Source organism: Bombina bombina, chromosome 4 (genome assembly GCF_027579735.1).
Source record: "Bombina bombina isolate aBomBom1 chromosome 4, aBomBom1.pri, whole genome shotgun sequence".
NCBI lineage: Eukaryota > Metazoa > Chordata > Amphibia > Anura > Bombinatoridae > Bombina > Bombina bombina.
In genome coordinates, this window is record NC_069502.1 from 525,000,813 (window position 1) to 525,015,193 (window position 14,381).

The window sequence follows — 14,381 nt, forward strand, 5'->3', positions numbered from 1 at the left end:
ATCAGTCTACTATAGTAATCTAATGGAAGTTGCCTGCCTGCCAGCGTGTGTGCCAGGGCCACTTGCCAAGTTAGTGGCACCACTCATATTTGTTGTCACAGTACTTTTAATATTTAAAAAATAAACATTTTTTACTTTGAAACATCAGTCTGCTTTTTTGTGTCAGGCTCACACTGTATAGTGTGCCCACTTGCCCAGTGCCACCACTCATAATTTGTTTAATAGTATTGTAAGTGTACATTTTAAAAAATATGACAGGCAGAGGCAGGCCACCCCGCAGTTGCCGTCGTGGTCGTGGTGCTGTGATTCCCTTTGACCCTACAACTATGCACAGTGTTCAGAGGCCAGGTGCCAGGGACGCGAAAAGTTCTGAGGAGGACCTAGTTGAATGGCTAAAACAGGACACCCAATCTTCTACAGCTTCTGCTCCTAGTCCTAACCTTGATGCACCATCCACCTCCAGCTGTGCTTTGGGCACCTCTCAAGTGACCAGTGCCACTCGCCCGCCTGTCGCCACCACCAACACTAGCACCACAGCCGCTTCACTTGATCTGTCAGAGGAGTTATTGACACATCAGCTGGAAATGAGTGATGCGCAACCATCATTGACAGAGGATGTAGATAACAGCGATATGTCTCAGTCAGGCAACATTACAGACATGGACGTACGGTGTGATGATGATGATGATGATGATGATGATGTTGTACCCACTGCTGCTTCCTTTGTTTATGTGTCGGATACAAGTGAAGCGGTTGATGATGATGTGTCCGTGGATGTCATGTGGGTGCCCGCTAGAAGAGAAGAAGAAGAGGGGGAAAGTTCAGATGGGGAGACAGAGAGGAGGAGGAGGAGGAGGAGACGGGTTGGAAGCAGGGGGAGGTCATCGCAAGGAGCTAGTGGCACAGTCAGACAGCATGCATCGGCACCCGGGGTCAGCCAGACAGCACGCCAATCAACGCATGCTGTTGTCACCACCAGAATGCCGTCATCGCAGAGCTCAGCAGTGTGGCATTTTTTTGTGTGTCTGCCTCTGACAACAGCGATGCCATTTGCAACCTGTGCCAAAAGAAACTGAGTCGTGGGAAGTCCAACACCCACCTAGGTACAACTGCTTTGCGAAGGCATATGGTCTCACATCACAAACGTCGATGGGAAGAACACATGAGTAGAAACAGCACACAAACTCAAAGCCGCCCTCCTAATCCTGGTCCAGCATCTTCAGCCACATCAACCACTGCTGTCCTCCTTGCCCCCTCTCAACCATCCTCCACTCAGTCTCTCTTACGTAGCAGTTCCTGGTCATCTGCCCACAGTCAGGTGTCTGTCAAGGACATGCTTGAACGTAAGAAGACAATTTCCCAAAGTCACCCCCTTGCCCGGCGTCTGACAGCTGGCTTGTCTGAACTCTTAGCCCGCCAGCTTTTACCATACAAGCTGGTGGAGTCTGAGGCTTTCAAAAAATTTGTGTCTATTGGGACACCGCAGTGGAAGGTACCTGGCCGAAATTTCTTTTCACAAAAGGCAATCCCAAACCTGTACTCGATTGTGCGAAAGGAAGTAATGGCATGTCTGGCACACAGCATTGGGGCAAGGGTCCATCTGACCACTGATAGCTGGTCTGCAAAGCATGGTCAGGGCAGGTATATCACCTTCACTGCGCATTGGGTAAACCTGCTGACGGCTGACAAGCATGGAATGCGTGGCTCTGCAGAGGAGTTGTTGACACCACCACGACTTGCAGGCAGGCCTGCTGCTACCTCCTCTACTCCTCCTACTCCATCCTCTTCCATAACCTCTTCCTCGGCTGAGTCCTTTTCTGCTGCTGCGTCTTGCTCCACATCAACGGCACCCCCCCAGCTCCCCAGGTACTATTCAACATCCCGGATACAGCAGTGTCAAGCCATCTTGGGGTTGACTTGCCTGAAAGCCGAGAGTCACACCGCACCAGCACTCCTGTCCGCCCTGAACGCACAGGTGGATCAGTGGCTGACTCCGCACCAACTGGAGATTGGCAAAGTTGTTTCTGACAATGGAAGTAATTTGGTGGCGGCATTGAAATTGGGCAAGTTGACACATGTGCCGTGCATGGCACATGTGTGTAATCTGATTGTAAATACTCTCTCTGTGCAAAGAAAATCACAAAGACAAGGGCGCCTCCTCGTGTGATATAGTTTGGACAAATGTAAAAATAGGTGAATACAGATTTTATACTCACAAGTAAAGCAGCACTCTGTTGTGCTTATAGAGGCAGACTGGGAGTTCACAGTGTCCCAGTTCACTGACCAAGGCAGTGCAACAAATCACTCCAGGGTAGATTTCAATCAAGCTCAGGCTCTCAGCAAAGAGTTAAAATACCATAGTTTAATGGTGCAGTAAAATAAAATATAAAATGTCACAAATGTGACCGTAACAATGGATAAACAAGCAACTAGTTTCTCAGATCTCTGTCTGTTTCCTCAGGCTTCTCTGAGAAGCTGCGGGCGAACATATGCGATGTTCGATCTGCCCCCTATTTGTCATCATTAAGGAAACTTTGACCCTGTATCTTACAGCCTGCAGACACATTTGAGCCAATCAGCAGCAGACACTCCCTCACAGACCCTCACAGCTCCTTGGCAGCAGCCATTTTAGATTCATTACGATCTTGCTTTCTTAGTGAGAGGAGCTTTAGTGTTGCTACTTCTGACAATATAGGGAAAAAGATAGCTAGGCTAGTGTATTTAGTGTCCACTACAGTCCTGAAGGACTCATCTAATCTCTGCTGTAAGGACAGCACCCCAAAAAGCACTTTTTAGGGCTAGAACTTCAGTAGTTTTTTGTGTTTTTTTTATTTGTAATTTTATTTGCATTTGCCTGGCTTTCAGCCTGTGTGTGAGGCTCACAGCATATACTGTGATTAGTGCCACCACTGATATCTGCTTAACATTAGTGTAAATTTAAACAACAAAACTTTTAAATCATTTTGCTAGTGTAATCTAATTTCATTTTCTATCAGGCCTGTGTGTCAGGCTTACACAGCATACACAGTGGTTAATTGTTGTGCCAGCAGCCACCACTCATATCTGCTTAACATTATTTTAAATTTAAAAAACAAAACTTTTAAATAATTTTGCTAGTGTAATCTAATTTCATTTTCTATCAGGCCTGTGTGTCAGGCTTACAAAGCATACACTGTGGTTAATTGCTGTGCCAGCAGCCACCACTCATATCTGCTTAACATTATTTTAAATTAAAAAAAAACAACTTTTAAATAATTTTGCTAGTGTAATCTAATTTCATCAGGCCTGTGAGTCAGGCTCACACAGCTTATACTGTGGTTAATTGCTGTGCCAGCCACCACTCAATCACACTATATGATGTGGGCCTGGCCCACTTGCTGCCAACTATTGCTACCAATCATATTTGTTTAAACAGTTTTGAAAATATTTAAAATCAAAACTTTTTTGACTGTGAATCATCAGTCTGCTAATGCAATTGAATTGCAGTTGCCTGCCTGCCAGTGTGTGTGCCAGGCCCACTTAACAACTAGTGCCACCAATCATATTTGTTATAACAGTATTGTAAATATTTAAAATAAAAAAAAATTTAGACTGTGAATCATCAGTCTGCTAGTGCAATTGAATTGCAGTTTCCTGCCTGCCAGCGTGTGTGCCAGGCCCACTTGCCAACTAGTGCCACCAATCATATTTGTTATAACAGTATTGTAAATATTTAAAATAAAAACTTTTTTGACTGTGAATCATCAGTCTGCTAGTGCCATTGAATTGCAGTTGCCTGCCTGCCAGCGTGTGTGCCAAGCTCACTTGCTGCCAACTACTGCCACCAATCATATTTGTTATAACAGTATTGTAAATATTTAAAATAAAAACTTTTTTGACTGTGAAACATCAGTCATCTAGTGTAATCTAATTGCAGTTGCCTTTCTCCCAGCGTGTGTGCCAGGCCCACTTGCCAAGCCAACTAGTGCCACCAATCATATTTGTTCTAACAGGTTTGAAAATATTTAAAATAAAAACTTTTTTGACTGTGAATTATCAGTCTGCTAGTGCAATTGAATTGCAGTTGCCTGCCTGCCAGCGTGTGTGCCAGGCCCACTTGTCGTTGCCAACTAGTGCCACCAATCATATTTGTTCTAACAGTATTGTAAATATTTTTTTTTAAATGTTTGACTGTGAAGCATCAGTCAGCTAGTGTAATCTAATTGAAGTTGCCTTCCTCCCAGCGTGTGTGCCAGCCAGGCCCACTTGCCGACTAGTGCCACCAATCATTTTTGTTGTCACAGTACTTTTAATATTTAAAAAATAAACATTTTTTACTTTGAAACATCAGTCTGTTTTTTTGTGTCAGGCTCACAGAGTATACTGTGCCCACTTGCCCAGTGCCACCACTCATAATTTGTTTAATAGTATTGTAAGTGTACATTTAAAAAAAATGACAGGCAGAGGCAGGCCACCCCACAGGTGCCGTTGTGGTCGTGGTGCTGTGATTCCTTTAGACCCTACAAATATGCACATTGTTCAGAGGCCAGGTTCCAGGGACGCGAAAAGTTCTGAGGAGGACCTAGTTGAATGGCTAACACAGGACACCCAATCTTCTATAGCTTCCGCTCCTAGTCCTCCTAACCTTGACACACCATCCACCTACAGCTGTGCTTTGGGCACCTCTCAAGTGACTAGTGCCACTCGCCCGCCTGTCGCCACCACCAACACTAGCACCACAGCCGCTTCACTTGATCTGTCAGAGGAGTTATTGACACATCAGTTGGAAGAAATGAGTGATGCGCAACCATCATTGACAGAGGATGTAGATAACAGTGATATGTCTCAGTCAGGCAGCATTACAGACACGGAGGTATGGTGTGATGATGATGATGTTGTACCCGCTGCTGCTCCCTTTGTTGATGTGTCAGATACAAGTGAAGCGGTTGATGATGATGTGTCCGTGGATGTCACGTGGGTGTCTGCTAGAAGAGAAGAAGAAGAGGGGGAAAGTTCAGATGGGGAGACAGAGAGGAGGAGGAGGAGACGAGTTGGAAGCAGGGGGAGGTCGTCGCAAGGAGCTAGTGGCACAGTCAGACAGCATGCATCGGCACACGGGGTCAGCCAGAAGGCACGCCGACGCCAATCAACGCATGCTGTTGCCACCACCAGAATGCCGTCATCGCAGAGCTCAGCAGTGTGGCATTTTTTTGTGTGTCTGCCTCTGACAACAGCGATGCCATTTGCAACCTGTGCCAAAAGAAACTGAGTCGTGGGAAGTCCAACACCCACCTGGGTACAACTGCTTTGCGAAGGCACATGGTCTCATATCACAAACGCAGATGGGAAGAACACATGAGTAGAAGCAGCACACAAACTCATTGTATTATTGTAAATTAAAAAAAAAACTTTAAAATCATTTTGCTAGTGTAATCTAATTTCATTTTCTATCAGGCCTGTGTGTCAGGCTTACACAGCATATACTGTGGTTAATTGCTGTGCCAGCAGCCACCATTCATATCTGCTTAACATTATTGTAAATTAAAAAAAAAAAAAAATTAAATCATTTTGCTAGTGTAATCTTATTTCATTTTTTATCAGGCCTGTGTGTCAGGCTTCTGTGGGTAATTGCTGTGCCAGCAGCCACCACTCATATCTGCTTAACATTATTGTAAATTTAAACATCAAAACTTTTAAATCATTTTGCTAGTGTAATCTAATTTCATTTTCTATCAGGCCTGTGTGTCAGGCTTACACAGCATATACTGTGGTTAATTGCTGTGCCAGCAGCCACCACTCATATCTGCTTAACATTATTGTAAATTTAAAAAAAAAAACTTTTAAATCATTTTGCTAGTGTAATCTAATTTCATTTTCTATCAGGCCTGTGTCTCAGGCTCACACAGCATATACTGTGGTTAATTGCTCTGTGCCAGCCAGGCAGCCACCACTCATATCTGCTTAACATTGGTGTAAATTTAAACAACCAAACTTTTAAATCATTTTGCTGGTGTAATCTAATTTCATTTTCTATCAGGCCTGTGTGTCAGGCTTCTGTGGTTAATTGCTGTGCCAGCAGCCACCACTCATATCTGCTTAACATTATTGTAAATTTAAAAAAAAAAAAAAAATCATTTTGCTAGTGTAATCTAATTTCCTTTTCTATCAGGCCTGTGTCTTAGGCTCACACAGCATATACTGTGGTTAATTGCTGTGCCAGCCACTACTCATAAACATTATTGTGAATTTTTAAAAAAAAAATAATAATTTTGCTTGTGTAATCTAATTTCATTTTCCATCAGGCCTGTGTGTCAGGCCCACATCATATAGTGTGATTAATAGCTCTTTTTTCCACCACTTATATCTGGTGTAACATTAGTGTAAAAAAAAATTTTAATTTTTTTTTACATCAGTCCTCTTCTAGTGTTATTTAATATTAGTTGCCAGGCCAGCCTGGCTGCCATTAGTGCCAGCCTGTGTGTCAGGCTGCCAGCATATACTGTGCCTACTTCCATCCTCAGTGCCAGTCCACCACTCCTATCTGGTGTAACATTAGTTTAAATTTAGAAAAAAAAACTTTTACATCAGTCTTCTAGTGTTATTTAATTTTAGTTGCCAGGCCAGCCTGACACTAGTGCCAGCCTGTGTGTAAGGCTGCCAGCACATACTGTGCCTACTTCTATCCTGAGTGCCATCACTCCTATCTTGTAACATTAGTGTAACTTTTTTAAAAACAAACTTTTACATGAGTCTGCTATTGTTATTTAATTGCAGTTGCCTGACTGCCTGCGTGTGTGCCAGGCCCACTTTCCAACTAGTGCCACGAATCATATTTGTTATAACAGTAGTGTAAATATTTAAAATAAAAAATTTTTGGACTGAGAAACATCAGTCATCTAGTGTAATCTAATTGCAGTTGCCTTCCTCCCAGCGTGTGTGCCAAGCCCACTTGCCAACTAGTGCCACCAATCATATTTGTTATAACAGTAGTGTAAATATTTTCAAAAAATATTTTTTGACTGTGAAAGATCAGTCTGCTAGTGTAATCTAATTGAAGTTGCCTGCCTGCAAGCGTGTGTGCCAGGCCCACTTGCTGCCAACTATTGCTACCAATCATATTTGTTAAAACTGTTTTGAAAATATTTAAAATAAAAACTTTTTTGACTGTGAATCATCAGTCTGCTAGTGCCATTGAATTGCAGTTGCCTGCCTGCCAGCGTGTGTGCCAAGCTCACTTGCTGCCAACTACTGCCACCAATCATATTTGTTATAACAGTATTGTAAATATTTAAAATAAAAACTTTTTTGACTGTGAAACATCAGTCATCTAGTGTAATCTAATTGCAGTTGCCTTCCTCCCAGCGTGTGTGCCAGGCCCACTTGCCAAGCCAACTAGTGCCACCAATCATATTTGTTCTAACAGGTTTGAAAATATTTAAAATAAAAACTTTTTTGACTGTGAATTATCAGTCTGCTAGTGCAATTGAATTGCAGTTGCCTGCCTGCCAGCGTGTGTGCCAGGCCCACTTGTCGTTGCCAACTAGTGCCACCAATCATATTTGTTCTAACAGTATTGTAAATATTTTTTTTTTTAAATGTTTGACTGTGAAGCATCAGTCAGCTAGTGTAATCTAATTGCAGTTGCCTTCCTCCCAGCGTGTGTGCCAGCCAGGCCCACTTGCCGACTAGTGCCACCAATCATTTTTGTTGTCACAGTACTTTTAATATTTAAAAAATAAACATTTTTGACTTTGAAACATGAGTCTGTTTTTTTGTTTCAGGCTCACAGAGTATACTGTGCCCACTTGCCCAGTGCCACCACTCATAATTTGTTTAATAGTATTGTAAGTGTACATTTAAAAAAAAAAATGACAGGCAGAGGCAGGCCACCCCACAGGTGCCGTTGTGGTCGTGGTGCTGTGATTCCTTTAGACCCTACAAATATGCACATTGTTCAGAGGCCAGGTTCCAGGGACGCGAAAAGTTCTGAGGAGGACCTAGTTGAATGGCTAACACAGGACACCCAATCTTCTATAGCTTCCGCTCCTAGTCCTCCTAACCTTGACACACCATCCACCTACAGCTGTGCTTTGGGCACCTCTCAAGTGACTAGTGCCACTCGCCCGCCTGTCGCCACCACCAACACTAGCACCACAGCCGCTTCACTTGATCTGTCAGAGGAGTTATTGACACATCAGTTGGAAGAAATGAGTGATGCGCAACCATCATTGACAGAGGATGTAGATAACAGTGATATGTCTCAGTCAGGCAGCATTACAGACACGGAGGTATGGTGTGATGATGATGATGTTGTACCCGCTGCTGCTCCCTTTGTTGATGTGTCAGATACAAGTGAAGCGGTTGATGATGATGAGTCAGTGGATGTCACGTGGGTGCCTGCTAGAAGAGAAGAAGAAGAGGGGGAAGTTCAGATGGGGAGACAGAGAGGAGGAGGAGACGAGTTGGAAGCAGGGGGAGGTCGTCGCAAGGAGCTAGTGGCACAGTCAGACAGCATGCATCGGCACACGGGGTCAGCCAGAAGGCACGCCGACGCCAATCAACGCATGCTGTTGCCACCACCAGAATGCCGTCATTGCAGAGCTCAGAAGTGTGGCATTTTTTTTGTGTGTCTGCCTCTGACAACAGCAATGCCATTTGCAACCTGTGCCAAAAGAAACTGAGTCGGGGGAAGTCCAACACCCACCTGGGTACAACTGCTTTGCAAAGGCACATGGTCTCATATCACAAATGCCGATGGGAAGAACACATGAGTAGAAGCAGCACACAAACTCAAAGCCACCCTCCTCCTCCTGCTCCAGCATCTTCAGCCACGTCAACCACTGCTGTCCTCCTTGCCTCCTCTCAACCATCCTCCACTGAGTCTCTCTTACGTAGCAGTTCCTGGTCATCTGCCCACAGTCAGGTGTCTGTCAAGGACATGTTTGAGCGTAAGAAGCCAATTTCTCAAAGTTGTCCGGCGCCTGACAGCTGGCTTGTCTGAACTCTTAGCCCGCCAGCTTTTACCATACAAGCTGGTGGAGTCTGATGCTTTCAAAAAATTTGTATCTATTGGGACACCGCAGTGGAAGGTACCTGGCAGAAATTTCTTTTCACAAAAGGCAATCCCAAACCTGTACTCTGTAGTGCGAAAGGAAGTAATGGCATGTCTGGCACACAGCGTTGGGGCAAGGGTCCATATGACCACGGATAGCTGGTCTGCAAAGCTTGGTCAGGGCAGGTATATCACCTCACTGCGCATTGGGTAAACCTGCTGACATCTGACAAGCATGGAATGCGTGGCTCTGCAGAAGAGTTGGTGACACCGCCACGACTTGCAGACAGGCCTGCTGCTACCTCCTCTACTCCTCCTACTCCATCCTCTTCCATAACCTCTTCCATAACCTCTTCCTCGGCTGAGTCCTCTTCTGCTTCTGCGTCTTGCTCCACGTCAATGGCACCCCCCAGCTCCCCAGGTACTAGTCCACATCCCGGATACGGCAGTGTCACTCCGATTTGGGGTTGACTTGCCTGAAAGCGAAGAGTCACACAGCACCAGCACTCCTGACCGCCCTGAACGCACAGGTGGATCAGTGGCTGACTCCGCACCAACTGGAGATTGGCAAGGTTGTTTCTGACAATGGAAGTAATTTGGTGGCGGCATTGAAATTGGGCAAGTTGACACATGTGCCGTGCATGGCACATGTGTGTAATCTGATTGTACAACGATTTGTGCATAAGTACCCAGGCTTACAGGACGTCCTGAAGCAGGCCAGGAAGGTGTGTGGCCATTTCAGGCATTCCTACAAGGCCATGGCGCACTTGTCCGATATCCAGCGTCGAAACAACCTGCCAGTGAAGCGCTTGATTTGCGACAGCCCGACACGTTGGAATTCAACACTCCTAATGTTTGACCACCTGCTCCAACAAAAAAAAGCTGTTAATGAGTATTTGTATGACCGAGGTGCTAGGACAGCCTCTGGGGAGCTGGGGATTTTTTTGCCAAATTACTGGACGCTCATGCGCAACGCCTGTAGGCTCATGCGTCCTTTTGAGGATGTGACAAACCTTGTCAGTCGCAATGAAGGCACCACCAGCGACATCATACCATTTGTTTTCTTCCTGGAGTGTGCCCTGCGAAGAGTGCTGGATCAGGCCGTCGATGACCGTGAAGAGGAAGAGGAAGAGTTGTGGTGTCCATCACCACCACAAACAGCCTTATCAGCATTGCTTGCTGGACCTGCAGCAACGCAGGAAGAGGATTGTGAGAAAGAGGAGTCAGAGGAGGAATGTGGCTTTGAGGAGGAGGAAGACCAAGCACAACAGGCATCCCAGGATGCTCGTTGTTGTCACCTCTCTGGTACCCGTGGTGTTGTACGCGGCTGGGTGGAAGAAGATACCCTCAGTGAGATCAGTGAGGATAAGGAATGGGACATGATTAGCTTGGCATCCAACCTTGTGCAAATGAGTTCTTTCATGCTGTCGTGCCTGTTGAGGGACCCTTGTATAAAAAAGCTGAAGGAGAATGACCTTTACTGGGTGTCCACGCTACTAGACCCCCGGTATAAGCATAAAGTTCCTGAAATGTTACCAAATTCCCGCAAGTTGGAAAGGATGGAGCATTTTAAAAATAAATTAAAAACTATGCTTTACACAGCGTATAAGGGTGATGTCACAGCACAACGGGAATGTAACAGGGGAAGAGATGAAAGTAATCCTCCTCCTCCCACGACCACAGCGGCAAGGACAGGACGCTTTCCTGACGTCTTGTTGATGGAGGACATGCGGACCTTTTTAACTCCCATGCATCACCAGAGCCTTTCGGGATCCAGCCTCAGAGAAAGACTCAACCGATAGGTAGCAGACTACCAAGCATTAACTGCAGATCTCGACACTATGAGGAGCGATGGACCCCTTGACTACTGGGTGTGCAGGCTTGACCTGTGGCCTGAGCTATCCCAATTTGCAATTGAACTTCTGGCCTGCCCCGCTTCAAGTGTCCTGTCCGAAAGGACCTTCAGTGCAGCAGGAGGTTTTGTCACTGAGAAGAGAAGTCTCCTTGGTCAAAAAAGTCTTGACTATCTCACCTTTATTAAAATGAATGAGGGATGGATCCCGAAGGGACTGACATTGGGCGATACATTTGAGTAAAAAAGTCCTGATGATGAGATGAGCTGGCTTGGGCTACAACTGGTACACACGCTGGCTTTTTTTTCTTATAATGCAGGATGACTTGCGTGACTTATCCGCCAAAAACTAGTGTTCAAGCCGCAAGGTTTTAGGGCACTTTCTAAATGTTTTACAAACATCAATTTTTCTGGCCACTGCTACAGCAGTGGCTGCAGCAATACCCAATTTTTCTGTCATTTGTACATGCCAAATTTTTCTGGCCTCTGCTGCTGCTCTGTGGCTACGAAACTCAAAGCAAAAAAAGGCACATAACAGTGATTAAACTGTTAAGAATAGTACAACTTAACACACCACTCATATCTGGTGGACCATTAAATTGCACGCGCAGTGCCCCAAATTTGAAGGAGCAGGACCGACCAAGCATCTTTATCTGTCTCTTGGTTGCTCTAAATTATCTCCGGGTTCCATCTATGCCATACCTGTAGTTTATTGTGCAAAAGGGTGGCATATGTGGTGTTTCATGCTGTTGTGCCTGTTGAGGGTCGTGGCCCATGGTATAAAAAGGCTGAAGGAGAACGACCTGTACTGGGTATCCAAGCACATTTTTCGTTCAATATTCCTGGTTCCTCTCAATTATCTCCGGGTTCCTCAAATCAATGCCATACCTGTACGCGATTGTGCAAAAGGATGGCATATGTGGTGTTTCATGCTGTTGTGCCTGTTGAGGTTCGTTGGCCATCTTATAAAAAAGCATGATGGAAAACAAAGTGTACTGGTTGTCCAAGCATCTTTTTCCATCTCCCGGTTCCTAAAAATTATCTCAGAGTTTCTAAAATGGATGCCATACCTTTACTCTATTGTGCAAAAGGATGGCATATGTGGTGTTTCATGCTGCTGTGCCTGTTGAGGGTCCGGGACACTCGTCTAAAAAGGCTGAAGGACAACAAAGTGTACTGGTTGTCCAAGCTTCTTTTTCCATCTCCCGGTTCCTAAAAATTATCTCCGGGTTTCTAAAATTGATGCCATACCTGTACTCTATTGTGTAAAAGGATGGCATATGTGGTGTTTCCTGCAGTTATTTCTGTTGAGGTTGCTGGACCCTCTTATAAAAAGGCTGAAGGAGAACGACCTGTACTGTACTGGGTGTCCAAGCATGGTTTTTTGGCCAATTTCCGGGTTCCTAAAAATTATCTCCGGGTTTCTAAAATCAATGCTGTACCTGTACTCTATTGTTCAAAAGGATGCAAAATGTCCGCTTTCCAGCTGTTGTTTCTGTTGAGGGTCCTGGACCCTCTTAAAAAAAAGGCTGAAGGAGAAAGAAGTGTACTGGGTGTCCAATCATTTTTTTGGTTCAATTTCCCATTTCCTAAAAATTATCTCTGGGTTTCTAAAATCAATGCTGTACCTGCACTCTATTGTTCAAAAGGATGCCATATGTCCTCTTTCCTGCTGTTGTTTTTGTTGAGGGTCCTGGAGCCTCTTATAAAAAGGCTGAAGGAGAAAGAAGTGTACTGGGTGTCCAATCAATGTTTTTTTCTATTTCCCATTTCCTAAAAATTATCTCCGGGTTTCTAAAATCAATGCCTTACCTGTACTCTATTGTTCAAAAGGATGCCATATGTCCTCTTTCCTGCTGTTGTTTCTGTTGAGGGTCCTGGAGCCTCTTATAAAAAGGCTGAAGTAGAAAGAAGTGTACTGGGTGTCGAATCATTTTTTTGGTTCAATTTCCCGGTTCCAACAAATTATCTACGGGTTTCTAAAATCAATGCCTTACCTGTACTCTATTGTTCAAAAGGATGCCATATGTCCTCTTTCCTGCTGTTGTTTCTGTTGAGGGTACTGGACCCTCTTATAAAAAGGCCAAAGGAGAAAGAAGTGTACTGAGTGTCCAATCAATGTTTTTTTTCTATTTTCCGTTTCCTAAAAATTATCTCTGGGTTTCTAAAATCAATGCCTTACCTGTACTCTATTGTTAAAAAGGATGCCATATGTCCTCTTTCCTGCTGTTGTTTCATATGAGGGTCCTGGAGCCTCTTATAGAAAAGCTGAAGTAGAAAGAAGTGTACTGGGTGTCCAATCATTTTTTTTGGTTCAATTTCCTGGTTCCAACAAATTATCTCCGGGTTTCTAAAATCAATGCCTTACCTGTACTCTATTGTTCAAAAGGATGCCATATGTCCTCTTTCCTGCTGTTGTTTCTGTTGAGGGTCCTGGACCCTCTTATAAAAAGGCTGAAGGAGAAAGAAGTGTAATGGGTGTCCAATCAATGTTTTTTTCTATTTCCTGTTTCCTAAAAATTATCTCTGGGTTTCTAAAATCAATGCCTTACCTGTACTCTATTGTTCAAAAGGATGCCATATGTCCTCTTTCCTGCTGTTGTTTCATATGAGGGTCCTGGAGCCTCTTATAGAAAGGCTGAAGAAGAAAGAAGTGTACTGGGTGTCCAATCATTTTTTTTGGTTCAATTTCCCGGTTCCAACAAATTGTTTTTATTGAGGGACCTGGACCCTCTTATAAAAAGGCTGAAGGAGAAAGAAGTGTACTGGGTGTCCAATCAATGTTTTTTTTTTATTTCCCGTTCCCTAAAAATTATCTCCGGGTTTCTAAAATCAATGCCTTACCTGTACTCTATTGTTCAAAAGGATGCCATATCTCCTCTTTCCTGCTGTTGTTTTTGTTGAGGGTCCTGGACCCTCTTATAAAAAGGCCGAAGGAGAAAGAAGTGTACTGGGTGTCCAATCAATGTTTTTTTCTATTTCCCGTTTCCTAAAAATTATCTCTGGGTTTCTAAAATCAATGCCTTACCTGTACTCTATTGTTCAAAAGGATGCCATATCTCCTCTTTCCTGCTGTTGTTTTTGTTGAGGGTCCTGGACCCTCTTATAAAAAGGCCGAAGGAGAAAGAAGTGTACTGGGTGTCCAATCAATGTTTTTTTCTATTTCCAGTTTCCTAAAAATTATCTCTGGGTTTCTAAAATCAATGCCTTACCTGTACTCTATTGTTCAAAAGGATGCCATATGTCCTCTTTCCTGCTGTTGTTTTTGTTGAGGGACCTGGACCCTCTTATAAAAAGGCTGAAGGAGAAAGAAGTGTACTGGGTGTCCAATCAATGTTTTTTTTCTATTTCCCGTTTCCTAAAAATTATCTCTGGGTTTCTAAAATCAATGCCTTACCTGTACTCTATTGTTCAAAAGGATGCCATATGTCCTCTTTCCTGCTGTTGTTTCTGTTGAGGGTCCTGGACCCTCTTATAAGAAGGCTGAAGGAGAAAGAA